Genomic DNA, 23,189 nt, shown 5'->3' on the forward strand with positions numbered 1-23,189 from the left:
CCACAGTCCAAAGATGTGCGGGTTAGGTTGATTGGCCATGATAAAAATTGGCCCTTAGTGTTAGGGGGGATTAAATACGTGGGGTTACGGGGTTATGGGGATAGGGCTTGGGTGGGATGGCTGTCAGTGTAGGGACCGGGTGCTAGGGTTTGGATGATCAGCCATGATCTCGTTGAATGGCGGAGCAGGCTCGAAGGGCCGAATGGCCTACTCCTGCTCCTAGTTTCTATGTTTCTATGTTTCTATATTGGTTATTAGGGTTTTCAGTTCATTCTCATCAGGGGGAAAATGAACAACAGAACCCAAGCCATGATCCCCTACCCTTCTTTGCAAGTTACACCTTTTAGGTTGAAACTCGGTGATTGATGGCTGGTGCCATCACCAATAAGACAGTAAGCAAGTGCCCCCTTTTAACGGGTCACAACCAATAAACCGCAAATTTAACCAAATTTAAACTAAACTTAATAAATCAAATCAGAATTTTGTTTCCGGGGGTGATGATGCATTCCAGTCCCTCCGGAGCCCACCGGTCATGGAAGGCCTCGAGCGTGCCGGCGGACATCGCGTGCTCCAACTCCAGAGACACCCGGGCGCGAACATAACCACAGAAGAGAGGCAGGCAGTTGGGCCAAATGACCCTCTCGACCGCCCGCTGCCCGGACCTGTTAATGGCCACCTTGGCCAGGCCCAGGAGCAGTCCAACACGGAGGTCCTCCGATCTGCCCGCTCCACCCCACCCTGCCACACCGGGTGCCCAACATTTGGTTTGACAAAAGGTGGCAGTCCTGTCTACGTGTCAATCCCAGTTTGCTCATGCTATTAACTCTGCTGCTGTCTGATGTAATTCTCAGTTTTCCCACTAGAGTGTGATGTTGTTTGTGGTAACTTCTCAGTTCCTCCTGTTAGCAGGTTGTTGGTTTGGACTGAGTTCGTTGTGGCCATGGTTGTAATTCTGAACTGTTCCAGCAGAGTATGTTGTGTCTGCAGCTGTGGATTTTTTAAATTGTTTGTTTTGGATTGGGAGATGACGGCTTGTCCATGGCCCTCCTCTCTTGGATTTACTCCAGCAGAGTAGGTTGTCCCAGGTTTGGCCACTCTGGGAGGAGGTGAAGGGTCAGACTTAGGCAGGTGGAAATGGTGGAAGCTGGAGGAAGGCACTGAGGAGGTTGCAGACCAGGGGAAGCGCCACGTTTCTCAGGTAAAGAAAGACAATGACGGTAAAGAGAAAGATTTGATCACAGGGACAACGTTGTGTTTGAATATGAGGACGCTGGGTTTGGACATTCCTTGATTTTCATTGTCCCGAGAGCTTTCAAGGAAGTGAAATTTGTTTGGAAACATCTTTTTGGGGATGTAATGCGGAGAACTTGGTGTTTGCAAGCTGGTGTGTGTGTGGGGGATGTTTGTATTTACTCCGCATGCTGGAGCAGTCCACGGGCTCTGTGTCTGCAGGTCGGTGAGTTTCCCAGGGACTGCCCCAGCCTTGGGGCCAGGCGATCTCGCCTTCCCCGCCCCAGCAGGACCTCTGCCACCCCCGACCACGGAGGGGTTTGATCCCCCCGCACTGTCAGAGTGAATCTAAAGGGGCAGAGAAACGGAGTGACCAGTGAGTCATCGGCAGCGAGAAACTTTTTTTTTGTTCTTTTTAAAATGATGTTCTTTCCTTTTGTGTTGTGTTGGGTTTGCGTTTCACACAAAGCCAGAAAGAAACTGACTGCAGCCTGTCATATTGTGAACAAGAAATCGGTTCACGCAATCTGCTTGGAGTGTTTTTAAAGACAGTATTCGCCCACTTTTGGATTTTATAAAGGTATAGATAACCCTGGTGGTTGTTCAATAAATTGAGATCAATCAGCAGTGTGTCTGAAACAGGGCTTCTCGCTCTCTCCCTCTCCCTCTCCCTCCCTCTCTCTCTCTTCCCTCCCCCACTGAAGATACAATAATCACTCCACTGTGCATTGTTCTGGGACTTGGAGCAGATTGTAGGTTTAGCTGTAGGGCCTGTAGGCAATCTGTCCATAATCCGAAAATGCATTGTAATAGTTTTGAAACGCCTCTGTTTTTCATAGTATTAAACATTTTGTATGAGTTTATTTCATTAAAATGTATTTTCTCATGGTGTGGGAGAAGCGGGATCTTGTATTGTAACTTTTCCCATTGAAAGCTGAAGCAGTGTATTCTGAAAATCCTGCTGGGGGTTAGATGCATTGTTTTCACTGGATTTTGAGATTTGTGGATTAGACAAGGGAGATTTTTTTTAAGGGGAGACTCACTGCCTTTGTGTGGCTTTTTCTTAATATCCTGTCACATTGGCCTCTATGAGGTCCTGTGTTTTGTTTCTCTTTTTATCCAGGGTAACTCCCTCGACTGAGTGTCCAATTGTTAGATGAAGCCACTAATTTAATATGGTCATGCTTCAAATCCATTGTGTTCCAGTGACTGGAAGGGGTTTACTCCCCTTGTGAAGTGTTTGTGTTGGGGGTGGGTTAATGGTCTTGTGATTTATGGGGTGGTCTGTACTCCTCTGTGTTACAGCCTTGTAAAAGGCTGCTGCGTGTGTTTTGCTGAAAGTTGTATAAAGTTATCTAATCCTAACAGGACATCAGACAGTGCATTTTATTCTGCGCCACAAAAAAGTCTTGGGACTGATTAACTGAGTCATGCAAACCAAGATGGCCAAAGTTTGATCCTGAGTTTGTCATGAGTTAACTTAGGAGTTAACAAGGGTGTGAAAGGAGCACTACAATTGACCTCTGAGTTAGGTGGGGAAAAATCAGCCAGGGTGCCATCTTTTGATGGTGATCCCTCCTGGACACTTCTACATGTGGATGTAGAGTGAGCACAGGATCAGGTTAGCTGTGATGCTCCTGTAGTCAAATAGCCACTCTAGACTTTCACATAAAGGATGGTCACATGGCAAGGTACGAGAGGGCCAGCATACCTCTGCAAAGAGTCAATGCCTCCAGAAAAGGAAGAGGGGACAGAAGAGTAGCAGGTAAAAAAAAATTATTACTGCCATTTACTTGTTGCTATCGGTAACGGAGATTGATAACAGCTGTAGCATCTGTCTTGCATGGACTGCAGCTGTAACCACTGAGACCTAAAACAGCTGTATCACTTCACCTACACGGATTCTGTGTAACTGGGACTGATAACAGTTGTACCAGCCCACCTACACAGTCTCATGTAATGTGTAGCTTATCCGCAAGTGGGAATAATGTGTCGATTTAAAGCATTCAGATAGTTCAGTGAAATTATAAAAGTAACAATCCTACTTTGCCACTTAGCAGGATGGGTGTTCGGCGTATACAGTGTCTGTAGGAATATTACAAGCTCTAGGCAGAACAATTAATCTGTAATTTTTAATATTCCTTCAGTCTTGTTTGCTTTGTTGAGCTTTTATTAATCGTTTTATCTGAAGATGCGGTCTTCTGCTCCGGCCATTGAAGAATCCACAGTCCTGTCAAGTGATGGATTCCTGATTTCATCTATTCTGTTTTGAGATGGTGCTGAATGGGGGTTGGGGGTTGACCCTAGGTCATGTGTATGTTTCCTGTGTCCAGTTGCTGAGGACTATTGGTTACTGACTGGCCTCCTCCACCAAATTGAGGAGCAGGAAGACCTGTAAAAAGGGCAGAGAAAGCAGAATGGAAATATAATTGAATCTGACACTTTAATTGCATTATATTCCGTGATTTGTGCAGTGGCAGCTGTGGATCTGATGGACTTGGTCTTTGATAGTCCATCAAATAATTAAGAATACTTCTTGTGTGCATCACAAGGACCTGGCTGAACAACATTTTTTCCGTAGGTAGTCATATATGTGGCAAATGAGGAAAGATAGGAAGTTCTGCTGCTCCTCCTTCATTACGGGGGCGTTTTTTTACTTGTGGGTGTTTTCTGGTGTTTCACCACGCTATACACGCAAGGTAATCCCTGTGTCTCTATGGGTTCTTTTAAAGGAGAAATAGGAAAAGAAATGGATCAGTTGGTGTGAAATCAGCCAGTTGTAGCAGCAAGCGTGGTTCATAAATATCTCCATCGACTATCATGCCTGAAAGTGGCACAGAAACTGTTGTGGAAACACTTGTGTTATTCTCTGTTGTTACGGGAGGTTTCCCTGGTGGATTTTACCAGTCAGTGTGAAATAAATTTGTTCTTTGTGCCTCTCGTGTCAAATCCTAGCCGCCTGTGGTGAAGCGTCAGTGTCTGTTAGTGCCTTCTACTGATGACCTGGTCAAAGTGGGGATCTTGCCACCGGGGGAAATCATGGGCATGGACTCGTGTCTTGTTGGTCTTCAACAGGAATGTGCCGTACTACTTTCTTTTTTGCTACATCACTCACTTTTTGTGGGTGGGTGGCATACTTCAGCCCTTCCTGCACTTTGTTACAGAGCGCAAGTTCAAACTCCCTGGTAATTGCACGCATGGGGAGTTCTCGGTCTCAGCTGTATCGTATTACCGGGTCAAGGCCGGGCCCACTTGTCGGGCAGGGCAAGGGAGTTGGGAGAGAGAGGCCACTGCACGGGGCTCACATGCACGTCCTAGCAGCCAGCTGTAGAGCAGCATTGGTTGAAGGCTAGGGCAGTCTGTCCTCTCAGATGGGGGGATCATTCAGGGGTTCTTGGTGGTCCTGAAGTGTCCTGATACCCTGATTACAAGAACATTGGCCCGAGTGCTCAAAATGAGGGGTCTCGCATGGTCACCTGGAGGTGAAGGGGGAAGGAGTTTTGTAGAAAAAGTTGTACACCGGCTGGGAGTTTTTAATGTAAGTAATGCAACACTTTTCTTCAGCAACATATGACAATAGAATTGGGTGTTTCCAGCTTTCCAGTTTTCATTTTCCTGTTTTGTATCTGGTGCACTGTTGGAAACTTGAGTGCAGCAGAGCTCCTTTTTGTTTGTTTTTGCACCGTGGCGACTAACTACTAAAGATGTTCTGATGTATATTCAAGATTACAGGAAGTTTCACAGGGCTGTGGAGGTGACCCACATTAATTGAGGAGCCTTCATAAGACACCGTAGCTTAGAATGAAACTGTAGGATAGCATTACCAGACTGTTGGCGTCCTATTTGACCCTGAGATGAGCTTCCAAGACATATCCGGTCCATCACCAAGACCGCCTACTTCCACCTCTGCCCGACTCCGCCTCTGCCTCAGCTCATCTGCTGCTGAAACTCTCATCCATGCCTTTGTTACTTCCAGACTCGACTATTCCAACGCACTCCTGGCCGGCCTCCCGTCTTCCACCCTTCGTAAACTTGAACTCATCCAAAACTCTGTGCCCGTGTCCTAACTCGCGCCAAGACCTGTTCGCCTATCACCCCTGTGCTTGCTGATCTACATTGGCTCCCGATCTGGCAACGCCTCGATATAAAAATTCTCATTCTTATTTTCAAATCCCTCAATGGCCTCGCCCCTCCCTATCTCTGTAACCTCCTCCAGCCCTATAACACGCTGAGATCTCTGCGCTCCTTCAGTTCTGGCCTTTTGCGCATCCTCTATTTTAACCGCTCCACCATTGGTGGCCGTGCCTTCAGCTGCCTCGGCTCTAAGCTCTGGAATTCCCTCCCTAAACCCCTCTGCATTGCTACCTCTCTCTTACTTAAGACGCTTTATTAGAACTTAACTCTTTGACCAAGCGTTCTGTCACCTGTCCTAATGTCTCCTTATGTGGCTCGGTGTCAAATTTTGTTTGATAATGCTTCTGTGAAGCACCTTGGGACATTTTACTATGTTAAAGGCGCTATATAAATGCAAGTTGTTGTTGTTGAGGGTCACCGTCCCAACCAGCGTCCTGCCTGTGGGTTACTGTCAGCAATGTTGCACCATGGAGTCATTTCAATCATGCCACTGTGAACAGCTGCCAAGTGGAGTCCAGGCAGAGAATGCCTCCTGAAACCATACCCTTGCCTGCTTCTGTTGGAATGCAAGAAAAGGAGAGAGAAGAGCACTGAATCCCAGTTCATCCAATATCCGGCAACTGGGCAGGCCACAGATAGAGATCTGATACCCATGCAGCAACAAGCCTTCCGAGGGACCTTCATGCAGGGGAGTTGGGTCACAAATGGCCCCATGGCAGTATTATGAACCTTGTTGTCATCGAGATGTTATTTCTGGTGAAGGAAAAGGATATACTTGCATTGGAGGCAGTTCAGAGACGATTCACTAGGTTAATTCCAGAGATGAGGGGGTTGACTAATGAAGAAAGGTTGAGCAGGTTGGGCCTATACTTATTGGAATTTAGAAGAATGAGAAGTGATCTTATTGAAACATATAAGATACTGAGGAGGCTTGACAAGGTAGATGCAGAGAGGATGTTTCCCCTCATGGGGAAATCTAGAACTCGGGCATAGTTTCAGAATAAAGGGTCACCCTTTTAGAACTGAGATGAGGAGGAATTTCTTCTCAGAGGGTTGTAAATCTGTGGAATTCTCTGCCCCAGAGAGCTGTGGAGGCTGGGTCATTAAATATATTTAAGGTGGAGATAGGCAGATTTTTGCAAGATAAGGGAGTGAAGGGTTATGGGGAGCGGGCCGGGAAGTGGCTTTGAGCCCAAGATCAGCCATGATCTTATTGAATGGTGGAGTAGGCTCGAGGGGCCAAGTGGCCTATTCCTGCTCCTATTTCTTATGTTCTTATGTTCTAATGGCCTGGGGCAGCATTCTGATTTACAATACAGTTTCTCCGTAGAACTCGTAGACCGCAATCCTGGATATTGTTGGCTAGACAGCTTTCGCTCAGCTGAAGCCTCACGTGCTGAGGAACTTGGGTGGTTTCACTTACACACCAAGTGCTTCTTAGCACTTCAGCTACGCCGAGGAGCCTTGAGTAATGCGTTGACTGTAGAAACTGAAGCTAGCGCTCCCAACTTATAACTGCAGTTTGGCTGACTGGTAAATATTATGGGGAAGGTAAATATTATGTGGCAGTGAATGGGGAAGGTAAATATTATGTGGCAGTGAATGGGGAAGCATAAAATCTCTGGCCTTTGGATGGATGGGAAAGAGAGTTAATACACAGGTACTCTGAAGATTTTTTCCCCTCCACTGGGAGATTGGCGAGTCTCTACTGCTGATTGGCATCTTCTTTTGATGATCTAGTTGAGCCTGTGCCCATGAAGCTGTGTTTCAGTTTGCCAACCCATACTTGCCATACTTGGTAACTCTGGGGTATAGCAGCCAATGAGATCAGGGACACCATTACAACATCGCCTGACTGTCTCCTGGCGCTTCTCTGTTTACAAACTTGCTAAAGTTACTGGACGGCGAGAAGTCTTCAATTGAGTCCTGCTGGAAGGGTTTAAAAAGTTCCGTTTTACTGAACTGAGAATATGCTGTACATCATTTTGTGTGGTTAATTTAGATGCATATATTATTCAGCCAAATTGATTCATGGAATGATTTTCCAGTTGTCTTTTTCTGTTTCCTTTTGAAGTTGCAAATGACGTCATTCAGTTCTCATAGGATTAACTGATCTTTGTATTGTAAAACTTCTGGAGGATGATATTTGAATAAGTGAAACCATGTGCTGTGAGCGCGTTTTTCTGTGGTAAATATTTATGTATTTAACTTGCACTTGTTCTCGGATTATTGCTGATTGTGAGGGGATTATTTTGTACATGATGGGGGCCTGGGGGTGGGGCGGGGGGTGGGGTGGGTTTGTGATTCTTCTATTCCCCACATAACTTTCCCATTTTTTAATTTTCCAATTTGTGACATGTCCTGAGGTGTTTTCCATTAAGTGAGGGGTGTTGTATCATTGCACCAGAGGACAGCCTACATGTTAGGAATCCTTGGTATGATTGTGTTGGTCGGTCATATCTTGTGATGTGATTGAAGCATTTTAAATTCTGTGAAGGAGGAAGATGAAGGCCAAAACACCTGCGAGGAAGTGCTGACTTCACACTTATGTTTTGGGCTTTATTTGTAGAAGCTGTATTTTATTCCATTTGTCTGCAAAGAGATTGCACATAGCTGTGCTGAGAGGTGACGATAAGAGGGAGCTCACACCAGAAACAATGGGGCAATCTCTGGCAACTGAATCTAGGCGATCAGTGTGATGATGATTGGTATCGCTGATCAAACTCTGCTCTGAGACATTTCATACCTAAATTGCTACACATAATGAATAACCGCATTCATCAGGTCATCTAGTCCTCGTCACACATGTCTTGGAAATTTAATTAAATCGGTTTAATAATTGTAAAAAGACAAATCCCTCCAAGCAGGGGTGACAAAGGAGCCAGCAGCATGTGCACCAGTGCTGCTATCTGACTGCTTCTCCCAGGTTGGGCTAAAGATTGTGCATTAGGCGTACCTGTACTGGATAAACTCCTGGCTGGAGATTTTTTTGTTGCAGTCTCTCTGTGGTTCTTGGAGTATATAGTGAGCTTGCTGCGACCCCACTGCTCCCATCTAGGATTGGGAGACATTAGGTGTCCTGCAGTCATAACTGGTTAGGCAGACCATACTGGACCCTTGGAACTGATTGCATTGAGGAGTCTTGAGAGTGAGTCACAGGTTAGAGCCTAACTGAGGTATTCAGATGGGTTCTATATAGAATAATAGATATCTAGGATTGAGTTACTGTAATCTAATCGTGGGGTTTGGCTGGTGTCCTAAACCACAACAGGGAGACTGGGAAACACATTGTTTTTGTGGATTCACGAACACCCAAGTTATAATTAACAGCAAAAATGGACTTGGTTTGCTAAGTATGTTTGTGTAGGCAGGCGTTTCTTTCGAGGAGGGAGGGGAGTAGGGAGGATTAGGGATGTCACTACAAGCAGCTGTATAGACAGTGATATAGTGAGGCCTGAGGGTGGTTGGCAGTCTGCCCCTCAACTGAGGGGATTGTGTATGGTACGAGAGGAGAGACCTTAATAACAGGAGGAGAGAAGGTTTGCTCAAGTCAAACATACAACAGTGTTGTGCTTTACTTTGTACTTTTTATGTTCAGAGTTGGTGTTAGAAGTCCAGGACTGTGTGATCTAAAGCATACTTTATATTGCTGCCCGACAGGAGCTGAGATTTTTTATAATTTTAGTTTGTGTTTTTATGGGGAGGGGAATTTTAAGTACTTAACATAACCAAAACTTAATAAGATCCAGGCCAGTCCCCAGACACCACTTTCCGAGATCCACACACCACCCTGACCTCAACCTAGTCATAGAATTGTAGAATCATGCAGCACAGAAGGAGGCCGTCGGCCCATCGTGCCTGTGCCAGCTCTCTGAAACAATTACCCATTGGTCCCACTCCCCTGCTTGTTCCCCATAGCCCTGCAAATTTTACCTTTTCAAGTCTATATCCAATTCCCTTTTTGAAAGTTACTATTGAATCTGCTTCCACCACCATTTCGGGCAATGCATTTCAGATCATCATAACTCGCTGAGTTTAAAAGAGAATCACTCCTCATCACCACCTCCCCCCCACCCGGTTTATTTGTCAATTATTTTAAATCTGTGTCCTCTGGTTACCGACCCTCCTGCCAGTGGAAACAGTTTCTCCCTATGTATTCTATCAAAACCCCTCATCATTTTGAACACCTCTGTTAAATCTCCCCTTATCCTTCTTTGCTCCAAGAACAATCCCAGCTTCTCCAGTTCTCCACGTAACTAAATTCCCTCATTCCTGGTACCATTCTGGTAAATCCCTGCACCCTCTCCAAGGCCTTGACATCCTTTCTCAAGTGCGGTGCCCAGAATTGGACACAATACTCTAGCTGAGGTCTAACCAGTGATTTATAAAGATTTATAGTCAGTGAGGATGTTTCGGTGACCATCTCTTCCCTTTCCCTTTTGACCACGTGGAGCGTGTCTGGGCAAACTGTCTTGTCTCCAGTAGAGGAGAAGTTGACAGTGTCCTGCTGTCCTGTAAATGATTGCATCTCCTAGTTGTGGAAAATCTCTGGCAAGGACCATCCCATCACCCTCATTCAAAGGACACAGTGACATTGGGATGAGAACCTAATGGGAAGAACTGGGACTGTAAGCAGAGTCGCAGTTATAGTGAGGCTGGGGGAGTTGTATGTTACAGCAAGACATGTGTGTCGTGGTTCAGTAATGAGGGAGCTGTATCCTAGGTGATGGCTTATTAGCTTCTCCATTAATGAGGAAGGTGTGGGCAGTCCACCAGTGTACAATCAGGACATGTTTCCCCAAGTAAACTAGTGTTCCAGCAAAGGTCAGTGGGGAACTGAAATAACACAGCGATGAGTTAAATACACAATGCTTATAGAAGGCTTTATTTTCTTCAGATATGTTTAAAGTTGGAAATTGTTGCAGTTAATTTCTTGAAATGTAATTTTGATTACAATGAAAAATAGTGCTTAATGAACGGCATTGAAAATGCTGGCTGGTATTGAAGGGTCTGTATGTTAACCATTGAGGCTGTATGGCACACAATCTGCATCAGTTACCTGTCGATTAACTAATACCTAGCTCTCGTTAAAAACTCTTAAACAATATCTTTGTGCCTCTGATGATTTGGAATAACCATCAGTGATTCCATCAATCCTGGTAAAATCAACTCAAGCCCACCTTTGCTCACTGGAACTGAGATGAAAGTGTGAGTGAGGTTGGTTACTGGGTGTAACACAAAGCAGCAGTAGTGCCACAATTTCTATTGTTCTGCTTTGTGTTTCTATCACTGCTCGAAGTTCCTTTGTTTTCTCGTCGCAGCCTCTCTTGCTTTCAGGGGGAGAGTGATGACCTGGAACACGGCTAAATGAACAAACCCTGGAGTGAGGCAGTGCTTTCTCTCTCTCTAGAGGAGAAACTCACTGTTCAGAATGGGCAAGAAAACCGCTTCCCCCCCCCCCCCCTAAATGGAACCAAGGGGCTTCTCCACAGCCAGTAGATTTATTGGGCGAGTTCAGCCCTCCCGCCGCTGGTCACCTTCCTGTGGCCGGTTTACAGAGCAGATTTGGCAATGGGTGATGGGCAGGGCTCTCACCTGCGCTTTCGGCCTGAGAAGTGTACGTACAGTTGCTGCTTTTCCAAATTGCAGATGATTAAATTTTTTAAATTGGCGCTATTGTAATTTGAAGCTGCTTCTTCTTTTGGAAAGATTGTCACGAGGCATTTTGTGCTGTTGTACAAAACGCTGACTGTGGATGTTAGTCAGTGGATTTGTAGAAGCTTTAGCAGTTTCATGAGAGATTTTAAACGAGAAATGACCTTCACCCTGTTTTGACCTCATCCGCCCACAAGACCAACCCTACAGTATTCCCACTGCAGCACCAAGCTCGCTCTTACATGACCCCCAGTGTCCTGCCCTCAACCACTTTTCCCGCTAATCCATTCCAGCTGTTGACTGTCCTCTATGTAAAGAGAGATTTCCTGACGTCTGACCTGAAGTTTCTGTTACCATCTCACGAGGTGAATGCTGACTCACTTTACTCCTTCAAGTGAGAGCTGGGCCTGTTTCTGGTTGGGGCGGAGATCACCTTGTACAAGAGGTAGGTATGGTGCAACGTAAATCAGGGCCAATGTGACATCCTGGACCCGTTTGGATTGCCTAAGTGGAGGTTGGCGAGGAATTTTCCAGTTTTTTTTCTCCTCTAATTGGCCTGGATTTTTATCTCTTTTTTCACCTCTTCCAGGAGATTACGTGGCTCGGAGATTGGGACAGGCTGGATGGACCAGTAGGTCTTATCCTGTCCGTCATTGTTCGTATGTTCGCAAAACTCTATAAGGACCTTCTGAAACCCCTCTCTGGAAGCTCAAGAATCTTGGCTTATCAAATTGTTTCTTGTAGCACTTCTTTTTACTGCCTCTCGGGCTTGGATGCCCCCTTATACTGTGGCAGACAGAACTTGATGCAGTAACTCAGATGTGGATTGTAGAAATTCAGTCTGGCATTTTGTCAGTAACCCAGCATCGTATTTGTTTTGTTTTGTTCATTAACTGTGGTGTATGTAACCTGTTCCACCTTAAGAGAACTTAAGCCTGTTCCACCTTAAGAGATGTACTACTTTCTCTGGCTGCTGTATACATAATACCGGTGGTGACCACCGGTATATAAGTACTGTGTAGTGATATTGTATTTAGTATAGTCCTGACCTCCAACTAGTAAAGACCTGTTGAACTTTATTCTTGTAGTCTGTGTCAGTAATTAATCTTAATACAACTGGAACACACAGACTTAACATTAACCTCTTGCACTGTTTAAACATGGTGAGTGATAAGTCAGCTAATATCCTAGTTCTTTTTCAGCTTCCCCTTTAGCAAGTTTTATGTTAAATAAAGACTGGCATTTATTAAAAAGCGTGCTTTGTTCTGTGGTAGGACTAACCCTAATACTAAAGTGGATTAACCCCAATGTGGCTAACCTAAACCTAACCACAATCCTAACTGATCTTCACCCTACTCAAACCAAAACCTAAAACAAATGCATCCCCTGTCACCCTAACCCTAAAACACACCCCAACGCTAACCTAGTCATGTGCCTAACGCGAGCGTGGAACCAAATTCAGTCCTAAACTGACCCCATCTCTGACCGTCACCATGACTGTAGGTTGGTGAACCCTAACCCTCATCCTAACTTCTAATGCAGACCTTAACTCGAACATGGACTAAACCTAAACCTGGCCATAAACCTCTCTGTAATGTGGACCCTAATCCTGCTCCCAACCGTAACCCTAAACCTAACATGGACTAACCCCTGCTCAGGTCCCCTCCCTCACCTCTTTTTTTCTGGTACATTGATGACTGTATCGGTGTTGTTTCCTACTCTCACCCTGAACTAGAAAATTTCATTCACTTTGCTTCCAATTTCCACCCTTCCTTCACCTTCACATGGTCCATCTCCGACTCTTCCCTTCCCTTCCTCGACTTCACTGTCTCCATTTCTGGGGATAGGCTATTGACAAACATTCACTATAAGCCCACTGACTCCCACAGTTACCTGGACTACACTTCCTCCCACCCTGCTTCTTGTAAGGCATCTATTCCATTCTTCCAGTATCTCCGTCTCCATCGTATCTGCTCTGACGATGCCACCTTCCATACTAGTGCTTCCGATAGGCCTTTTTCCTCAACTGAGGATTCCCTTCTACCATGGTTGACGTGGCCCTCGACCGTGTCTGTTCTATATCCCGCTTCTCTCACCCCTTCCCCTCCCTCCCAGAACCACAATAGGATTCCCCTTGTCCTTAACTTTCACCCCACCAGCCTCCACATTCAACGTATTATCCTTCACCATTTCCGCCACCTCCAGCATGATCCCATCACCAAACACATCTTCCCCCTCCCCTCCCCTTTCAGCTTTCCGAAGGGACCGCTCCCTCCGCAACACCCTGGTCAACGCCTCAATCACCTTGAACACCCCTTCCCCTTCCCACAGCACCTTCCCGTGCAAGCGAAGGAGATGCAACACCTGCCCTTTTACTTCCTCCTTTCACACTGTCTAGGGCCCCAAACACTCCTTCCAGATGAAACAGCAATTTACTTGTACTTCTTCCAATTAGTATACTGTATTCGCTGCTCACGATGCGGGCTCCTCTACACTGGGGAGACCAAACACAGATTGGGTGACCACTTTGCGGTACACCTCCGTTCAGTCCATAAGCATGACCCCGAGCTTCCGGTCGCCTGTCACTTTAATTCTCCGCTCCACTCCCACTCTGACCTCTCCGTCCTTGGCCTCTTACACTGTTCCAACGAAGCCCAACTCGAGGAACAGCACCTCATCTTTCGATAAGGCACTTTACAATCTTCTAGACTAAACATCAAGTTCAACAATTTCAGACCATAACCTCGGCCCCTATTTTTTTTTCATATGGCAGCTGTTGATGATTCTGCCATTCCCATTTACACCTCCTCTAGATTCATCTTTTATTTCTTAACTTGTCCCATTACCATCTCCTTTTGCCTTGCACCATCATCCCTTTTGTCTTTTAATCTCTCCTGCCTTCCATCCTTTCACAGACACACACACACAGAAACCCCACAGTGCAGATAGAGGCCATTTCGGCCCATCGAGCCTGCACCGACACATATCCCACCCGATCCCCGTAACTCCTACACCAACACATATCCCACTCTATCCCCGTAACCCCACGTATTTAATCCCCCTAACACTAAGGGTCAATTTATCATAGCCAATCAACCTAACCCACACATCTTTGGACTGTGGGAGGAAACCGGAGCACCCGGAGAAAACCCACGCAAACACGGGGAGAATGTGCAAACTCCACACACAGTCACCCGAGGCCAGATTCGAACCTGGGTCCCTGGCGCTGTGAGGCAACAAAAAGACCTTCCCTTTTTGTTCTTTCCTCCTGTTAAATCTGTGAATCTTGAGGTATGGTGTCCGTTAGTAAATAGACAGAGACTGCAGAGGAACAATCAACAGGTGTTTACTGGATGAGGGTTGCTCGAAAACTAACAGTACAGATCCCTACTCGGTTTATATACAGGTGTGGTCACTGCCGGTACTACAGTATACAGGAGCTGTAAAAGTAGTTCTCCCCTTAAAAGTACATACACAACAATTCCTCCCCTTTTAGATTAACAGTACCATAACATTCATTTAACAATTAAATATCAACTAATTACAATTAACACTTTTAACATGCAACATTAACTGAAAATAGTCCATTTATAAATTCAGTCTTTGGGGCAGCTTCCTGATCCTTTCTGGATAGCGCCTTTCCTGAGTGTCTTGCTCTTGGTGCGGAGGCAATTCTGGCCCCCTGTCGTCGGTTGGTTCATCACCAGGTACGCGAGACATGGGGTTGACTCGTTCCTGTGACTCTAGGATCTGGTCGACATGGCGCCTCACAATGTTCTCCCCAAACATCCACTGTGTACATTAGTGGCCCCTGCCGTGTGCATATCGTTCCTGGTTGCCATGGAGAGGAGGGCCACTCCCATGGGTGTAGAGGGGCATGTGGTGGTGCATTTTGGACCTTCTGGCATCCTGAGCAGCTCTTTGTCAGGTCCTCGATTTGCTGATCGATCCCCGGCCACCACACACAAGCCCTAGCAAGGCTTTTCATTTTCACCCCCCCCAGATGGCCTTCGTGAAGCTCATTGAGCACTTTCTCCCTTAACTTGGGTGGAATTACCACTCGGGATCCACACATCAAGGTCCCCTGGCATACTGACAGCTGTTCTCTTCTGGATGAGAATGCTGGCAACAGTGAGTCGCCATGTGTTGGCCATCCCTTCACCGTCAAATCATATACCCGAGACAGTGTCGGGTCATTTCGGGTCTCCTTCTCTATATCCGCGTTAGTTACTGGCAAGTGTTCAATTATAGTCGAATAAAATATTTCGACAGGGTCCACTGCTGGTGCTTCCTCCCTTTTGTAGCCGTTGCGCAGTCATCACCGGAACGCCCTTCTTTGGATTAAAGATGGAGACAAGTGGTTGGTGGTCAGTCAGCAAGGTGAACTTCTGCCCGTGTAGATAGTGGTTGAACTTTTTCACTCCCCACACTAGGCTGAGGGCCTCCTTGTCAATCTGGGCGTAGCTACGCTCGGCTGAGGTTAGTGACCAAGACGCAAAGGCTACTGGCCTCTCCGAGCTGTCCGGGAATTTGTGCGACAGCACCGCTCCAATACCATAGGGTGATGCATCACACGCCAACCGAATTGGTAGTGCTGGATTGAAATGAGCCAACACCTCTTTTGATGTGATCAATTCTTTGCACTTCTGGAAAGCTCGTTTACCTTCGTCATTCCACTTCCATGGTACCCCCGTTTGCAGTAGGGTGTTCAGTGGGTGGAGTACTGTAGACAAATTCGGCAAGAACTTATGGTAGTAGTTCACCAGCCCGAGGAACGACCTCTTCATTACAGGAACGACGGGTGTAGCCCACTCGCTCCAGTCCACTTTGGACAGTACTCCAGAACGTTCCAAACCTTCCAGCTCTGCTTCGACGGCTGGGCGGATCGCATAAGGCCTTCAAAAACTTTGGGCTCGCATTTTCCTCTATTTTGATTGTCGCTGTTATGCCTTTTTGTGTTCCGAGTCCCTCCTGGCACACTTCTTGTGCGTCAGTTAGCATTTCTGATAGTCGTCCAGGTGTGACGTCGTCATCCTTTTTGGCCTCTACCGTCAGTGCTTGTATGGAACGCCAATCTAATGGTATCTTCCGGATCCATTCACGTCCTAGTAGTGGTGGTCCTCCATCTGGCAATACATATATGTCCATTTTTGGTGTTTCCTTGCCGTTATATATCACGTTCACCCTTATTTTTCCTTTGGAGTAGACTTTTGTCCCCGTGTACGTCTTCAAGACAATCTCTGTATCTCTCAAGGGTATATGTGAGAATTGCCGCTTGTAGTCCCTTCGGTTTATGACTGTTAGGGCTGATCCTGTGTCCAATTCCATTTTCACTTGGACTCCGTCTATCTTGAGCGTGACCCAGATAGTTTGGTGATCCTCCATTTTGGTTACATTATGTAGCTCCAGAGAACCCAGCTCCTTGCTTCCGGAGTCTGTATCACTTTCCTGTTCGTCTGAACTACTCTCCGTCACCTTATGTACCTTTTTGTACTTCTCCTGTGGAGATATTTTGCTGCTGGTTTTCTTTTCCAACCTGCAGACTCCTGCTCTGTGTCCTACTTTTCCACACTGTCTGCACACTTGGTCCTTGAACCAACAATCCTTATGGTCATGTGTTGTTCTGCCGCAGCGATAGCACTTTTCTGTTCCGTATGACATTTCATTTGTGCCATATTCTTGCGGTCTCCGTTGTATCTCTGCAGCGCCCCGTGCGGCTGCTTCGTGTGATACTGCCATGCTGAAAGCCTTGTCCAGCGTAAGATCTTTTTCTGATAGAAGCCGTTTCTGGGTTCCTTCACTTTGAAGCCCACACACAAACTTGTCCCTTAACTTATCTGCTAGTTCCGTTCCAAACTGGCAGTGTTTTGATAGCTTGCGCAGTTCCGTTAGATACTCAGCATTACTTTCGTCTTTATGCTGGTTCCTTTTGTGAAACTTAAATCTTTCTGCTATCAGGAGCGGTGTGGGGTTTAAGTGGTCCTGTAGGATTGCCACTATGCTTTCAAAATCCTTTTCCACTGGCTTCTCTGGGGTTACTAGGTTTCGCAGTAAACCATACGTTTTTGCACCCATGGAATTCAACAATACCAGTGCTTTCCTGGCATCAGGCACTTCATTCGCCTTGCAGTGCACTTCTATGCGTTCTACATATGTCGCCCAATCTTCGACTTCATTGTCGAACGCTGTGACACTGCCACTCTTCTGCATCCCTGGGTGTGGTTAGACTGGCAAAGAAAAATGGCGTCTCCTGCGCTCTCCCTTCTCCGCCGGCTCAAAATGGCGTCTCCCCGCGCTTCCCCTTCTTCTCCGCTGCGGCTCCAAAAGAAAAATGGCGTCTCCCGCGCTCTCCCTTCTCCACTGCGGCTCAGCCTCTGAACACTGGCTGCGCGCTCTGCTCGCCCCTCCCGTGCGCCTCTCTCGCCGACGCCGTTCGGGCCTGAACACCGGTCTTCTCTGCTGGGGCTCAGCCTCTGAACACCGGCTGCGCGCTCTGCTCGCCTCTCTCGCCGACGCCGTTCGGGCCTGAACACCGGCTGCGCGCTGTGCGCTCCACCCTCTCTTATTTTCTCCCTTTTTTTTCCGGCCGCTCGGTCCTCAACCCCTGCCGCGCGCTGTGCGCTTCACCCTCTTTCTTACCCCGTCGACGCTGCTCGGCCTTTTTCCCAAGCCCAGCTCTCCACAGCCTCCTCTGCGATGTTGAAGTCTTCTCCGGATGGCCGACACCCGTATTCCTGGAATCGGCCTTCTTCTACAGAGTTGCAGGTAGGTTTGAATCCACTCGTCGTCGCCGCTGTTAAATCTGTGAATCTTGAGGTATGGTGTCCGTTTGTTCCTCGGCAGTCTCTGTCTATTTACTATCAACAGGTATTTACTGGATGAGGGTTGCTCGAAAACTAACAGTACAGATCCCTCCTCAGGGTTTATATACAGGTGTGGTCACTGCCGGTACTACAGTATACAGGAGCTGTAAAAGTAGTTCTCCCCTTAAAAGTACATACACAACACCTCCCCTCCCCCCTTTCCCTGCCCTTGCACTTGCTTAAAACCTGTTCCATCTCCAGCTTTTTCCAGTTCTGATGATGGGTCATCGACCAGAAATGTTAACTCTGTTTCTCTCTTCACAGGTGCTGCCTGACCTGCTGAGTATTTCCAGCATTTTCTGTTTTTATTTCAGATTTTCAGCATCTGCAGTATTTTGCTTTTGTATAGACTAACCCCAACTGTACCTCTTCAGTTGTGATTTGTTGCTGTTTTATCAATGCAAAATTGCAGCCTGTGTGATGCAGAAAATTGCCTGCATTACATAGTGCGACACGACTTTTTAATGTATTAAGATAGATTCAGACAACTCTTTCTACAGAGCCTGTAGTTTGTGGATACAATGTTTCTTCAGAGTGGGCAGAAAGCAAAGGTTGAATTTTATGGCTAGAATTTCTTTGTGGGAGCAATTTCTCCTTTGCCAAAAATGATTTTCCTGGTCCTGCTGATGCAGGTTTTTAGGCTGGATTTCTAATAAGCAGTGGGTCAGCGTAACCAGTCAATGCTGAGACAGGACCAGCACCTGATACTTCGCCTCGGCAAATTGCCATGGAAACGGATGGCTGTATTCCGTTGCTAAACCCCAGCTTTAAACAACAAAAAATGACCCAAGATCTGGTAGTGCACATAGATCACATGAGCTAACCGGACAAAGCTCGGTTATTGTCTCCACCTTCGCCCACCTTCCTTTTAACACAAGCCTGACTTTATCTAGAATGTAACCCTTTCTTGCCTAGATGGGCTATAGCAACTGCATAAACTGTCAGTTTTATTGAACTTGTCAGAATTTGTAATTGTAACTTGGTGGCTAAGTCGGAGAGATCCAAAAATGATTCCAACATTGCAAATGCAAGAAATTAAAGTATAACCCAATACATCATCGTCTAGAAACATTGCCGCATACTTCTTTATTGTCACGTGTGTTACGTCCGTGAATAATTGAGACAAGGACAGCAGGAGTGAACAAAATAAGTCTTTACTGGTGGAAGTCCATAGTGAAACTAAAAACACAGGCTCACTAGCGCCTTTTATACAGGGGTGGTCATTGCCGGTACTGCAGTCTGAGACCAGTTATTCTCTTAAAGGTACATACACAACAACGTGGTTATTGCACGGGAATCCTTGAGGATAAGGCCATTGTAGAAATCTAAAATACAGAACATACTGCAAATGCGGAGCAGATCCATCAGTACCTGAGAGTAAAGGCAGGTCAACATTTTATCTGGGACCTTCAAAACAGAGTGAAACCCTATTATGTGACAGACCAAACAAAGCAGAACCACAGTCAAGAAATTTTCACCATTTGCTACTTCACTTTTACCATTATATAGGAATCTGTATTCTACAGGCACTTCCACCTGACTGCTCAGAGTTCGTGAGATTAACGCTGTACCAATTTCCTAGCACTACTCTCCCCATTGACATTCTGGTTCCTGGGATGGGGGGGATTGACCTATGAGGGCAGATTGAGTAGACTAGGCCTATATTCTCTAGAGTTCAGAAGAATGAGAGGTGATCTCATTGAAACATACAAAATTCTTACAGGGCTTGACAGGGGTGATGCAGGGAGGATGTTTCCCCTGGCTGGGGAGTCTAGAACCAAGGCTCACAGTCTCAGAATAAGGGGTCGGCGATTTAGGACTGAGATGAGGAGAAATTTCTTCACTCAGAGGGTGGTGAATCTTTGGAATTCTCTACCCCAGAGGGCTGTGGAGGCTCAGTTGTTGAGTATATTCAAGACAGAGATCGATAGATTTTTGAATATTAAGGGAATCAAGGGATATAGGGAGTTGAGGTAGAAGATCAGCCATGATCTTATTGAATGGCGGAGCAGGCTCGAAGGGTCAAATGGCCTACTCCTGCTCCTATTTCTTACATTCATGTTTTTATTCTCAGTTGGTGCCATTCTCCCATAGGTGCCAGGCAGAAGCAAGGTCAGTGAACTTTATAGCATTTACAAGATAGTGTCCAAACAAGATAAGATGGTGCTTTTATATCTCTAATAGAGCCGACAGCTGCACTTGTATGAGATTAAGGCACTTTTGGACATGAAGCACTTGACACGTGACAGTCTCATGACATTGGTAAAGATGGGGCAGTGAAATGTAACACATTGTTGCTGAGTGTGGGCTCCCAGGCATGCAGTGTCACATCACTGAACACTGAGCAGTGGCGAGGGTTATATATTGAATGTAAAATGTCTGGTTTCTCAAAGAGAAGATGATCGTAATGCCTTGTCTTGGAGTATTAGTTTAAATAAAACTGATATGAGGTGTTTGTTTGCTAAATCAGGTAAGTTGATCCAGTGCCATGCAGTATGATTCTATCTTTATTGTCTGAGCATCACTGACTTGTTCCATTGTTTGGCACGTGTATTTAAACTCATCTACCGGGTGCAGTTCAGTTTGGCTGAAAAACACAATGAGCTGTTGTGAGGCACTGGGGGAGAAATTGGGTGGAGCCGCAAACGGGGCGCCAAGCTCGCCTGGGCGCCAGATTTTGCGCTGCGATCGCCGGAAATTCAGCTTGAGCGCCCCAAGAGGGACACGGGGCGAGGCTCGAGGCGCTCTGCGTCCCTCTTAGGGCGCTGAAACTGAATATCGCAGCGCAACGTGCCACAGCGCCACACGCTGCGGCATGGCGCGCTGCGGTACTGCAGGCCTTCCTCCCATTCTTAAGGGGGAGGGGCCTGCACCAGCGCGATGAGCGATCGCGAGTGCCGGCAAAAGAGCCCGGCACCGAGGAGAAGTGCAGGGCTCTCAGAAAACAGCCGGCAATGCCGCGGGGGGAGAACAGGAGGCCAGGGACGGAGGTGCTGGCAGGCGGCCGCTGAAAAAAACGGCCGCCCCGCACCTCCACCTTAATTTGCGCCACTGCCGCCACAGGTAGGCCCCGTGAACCGGGCGCGATTAGCGAGCGGCGCTACAGAGGCGGTCGCTGCCAAATATCGGGGCGGTAGCGGGGCGCTGCGCACGCCGATGACGTCATCGGTGGCGGCGCAACGTAACAGGCTAACTCCGCCATTAGCGCCCCAGCTAAATATCGTGGGAGGCGTGGCCAGTGGCGCTAAAGCCACTGAGTGCCCTCTTTAGGCGCTAACTGGTGGCGCAGCCCCACCTAATTTCTCCCCCCGTGTGTTTGTCCTCATTGGTGAAGTAACGGTTAAATCTTTCTTTCAGCCCACCAGTAATTCCACAGTTTATTCAGTTGCATATTTCCATAGCTATGCACTGATCTATCTGCTCACCAATGTTGGGTATTTCCTGTAGTGGTAGTGGGCATGTTGTGGGCAGCACTGAGCTCCCATTGTACTCATGTTTGAGAGAGATTTTAAATATAATAAAAGGCTAGCAATCTACAGCAGTGAAAACTGAAATACTGCGGATGCTGGAAACATTCAGCAAGTCGGGCCTCGGCTGAAAGGAAAGGGAAAATGTTGACGTTTCAGGCAGAGTCCCTCATCAGAACTGGAAGGTGTTACAGATGATCAGCTTCTAAGATGGAACACAGCGAGGGAAAGGGGGTCGCTCTCCTAACTGCAATGCAAAAGCAGCTTTAGTACACATGGTATTTACAAAAGAGTACATCAGTAAAGTGAGTCTGTCAGGATCACTGTGCATGCTAGTATATAGTAATGTTGCAGCCTTCAGCAATGGGGGGGTACATTATGGCTGAAATGTTGTTGCACACAGGACTATCTACATTAATAGATGGAGACATAAAATCTGGCCATGAAGCTTCAATTACTCCCCCCCCCCCCCGACAAATCCAGAGCATGCTTGAGTTGTTGGAATTTGCTGTTGTGGTAATGAATCCTGTGTTATTCCTCTCAGTGGAGAATGTTGGTGTGGGAATTCTCATTGGCATGTAGTTCAGTCCTTTGCAGAAATATGTGAAGCTTGCGATGAGTTTTACATAATCTGGCATCCAGTTACAGTACACTTCACTCCGATCTTTAGCAGTGAGCGAAGGGTGAGTTCTTATTGACACAACTGTAAGGAATTGCAAATCTCTATGAATTTGTTTTAGAATCTGCGGCAAACTTTCTAAAGTCTTTTGGAACGAACCATATTGAAGAGATTGTTACCGTGATGGGGTTTTTAAAAAATGGTTTCTTCATATCTGAGACTGCCATAAAAGCAGCATTGGGTGTCCCTTATGGCTCAGCTGACAGGTGACCACCTCAATATGTTGCTGTGGCGACCAGAAATGGTTTGTGGTTTCTGCTTCGTGATTGCGGTTTACCTCAGCTCCCTGACACACAGGATAAAATCAGCCAGGGTTACTGGTCCTAATCACTATCCAGTGACGCCTGCTGGACACTTCATGTGGTTGTGTTCGTTGGGTGAAGGCTGGGTGAGGCTCGGCTGTGATGCCCTCATAGTCGAATAGCCTGCCAACAATTACCCTCTACCCGATGAATAAACACTTGGGCAATATACTGGAGTGCTGCCCACGCCTCTGGAATAGTGTTGGAAAGTGTGAGGTTATGCACTTTGGCAGAAAAAATCAAAGAGCAAGTTATTATCTAAATGGAAAGAAAATGCAAAGTGCTACAGTACAAAGGGATCTGGGGGATCCTGGTGCATGAAACACAGAAGGTTAGTATGCAGGTACAGCAGGTGATCAGGAAGGCCAATGGAATCTTGGCTTTTATTGCAAGGGGGATGGAGTATAAAAGCAGGGAAGTCTTGCTTCAATTATACAGGGTACTGGTGAGGCCACACCTGAAATACTGCGTACAGTTTTGGTTTCCATATTTAAGAAAAGACATACTTGCTCTCAAGTCAGTACAAAGAAGGTTCACTCGGTTGATTCCGGAGATGAGGGGGTTGACTTATGAGGAAAGGTTGAGTAGGTTGGGCCTCTACTCATTGGAGTTCAGAACAATGAGAGGCGATCTTATCGAAACATATAAGATTGTGAGGGGGCTTGATCGGGTGGATGCGGGGAGGATGTTTCCACTGATGGGTGAGACTAGAACTAGGGGGCATAATCTTAGAATAAGGGGCTGCCCTTTCAAAACTGAGATGAGGAGAAACTTCTTCACTCAGGGTAGTAAATCTATGGAATTTGCCACCTCAGAGAGCTGTGGAAGCTGCGACATTAAATAAATTTAAAACGGAGAT

The 23,189-nt window shown here is 46.6% G+C and overlaps 1 protein-coding gene across 1 annotated transcript in view; it reads left to right on the forward strand.

The window, feature by feature from the left end:
- Positions 1-1,035: 1,035 nt before the first annotated feature.
- Positions 1,036-23,189, forward strand: part of LOC147104268 (uncharacterized) — a 237,957-nt gene continuing 215,803 nt past the window's right edge. The window contains exon 1 of the mRNA XM_085961452.1: positions 1,036-1,198. The gene's annotated coding sequence lies outside the window, so the exon portion shown is untranslated. The remainder of the gene's footprint in view (positions 1,199-23,189) is intronic.

The sequence above is a fragment of the Somniosus microcephalus genome, chromosome 19, assembly GCF_052327205.1.
Source record: "Somniosus microcephalus isolate GS21.2 chromosome 19, FLI_Smic_1.0, whole genome shotgun sequence".
In the NCBI taxonomy this organism is placed as follows: Eukaryota; Metazoa; Chordata; class Chondrichthyes; order Squaliformes; family Somniosidae; genus Somniosus; species Somniosus microcephalus.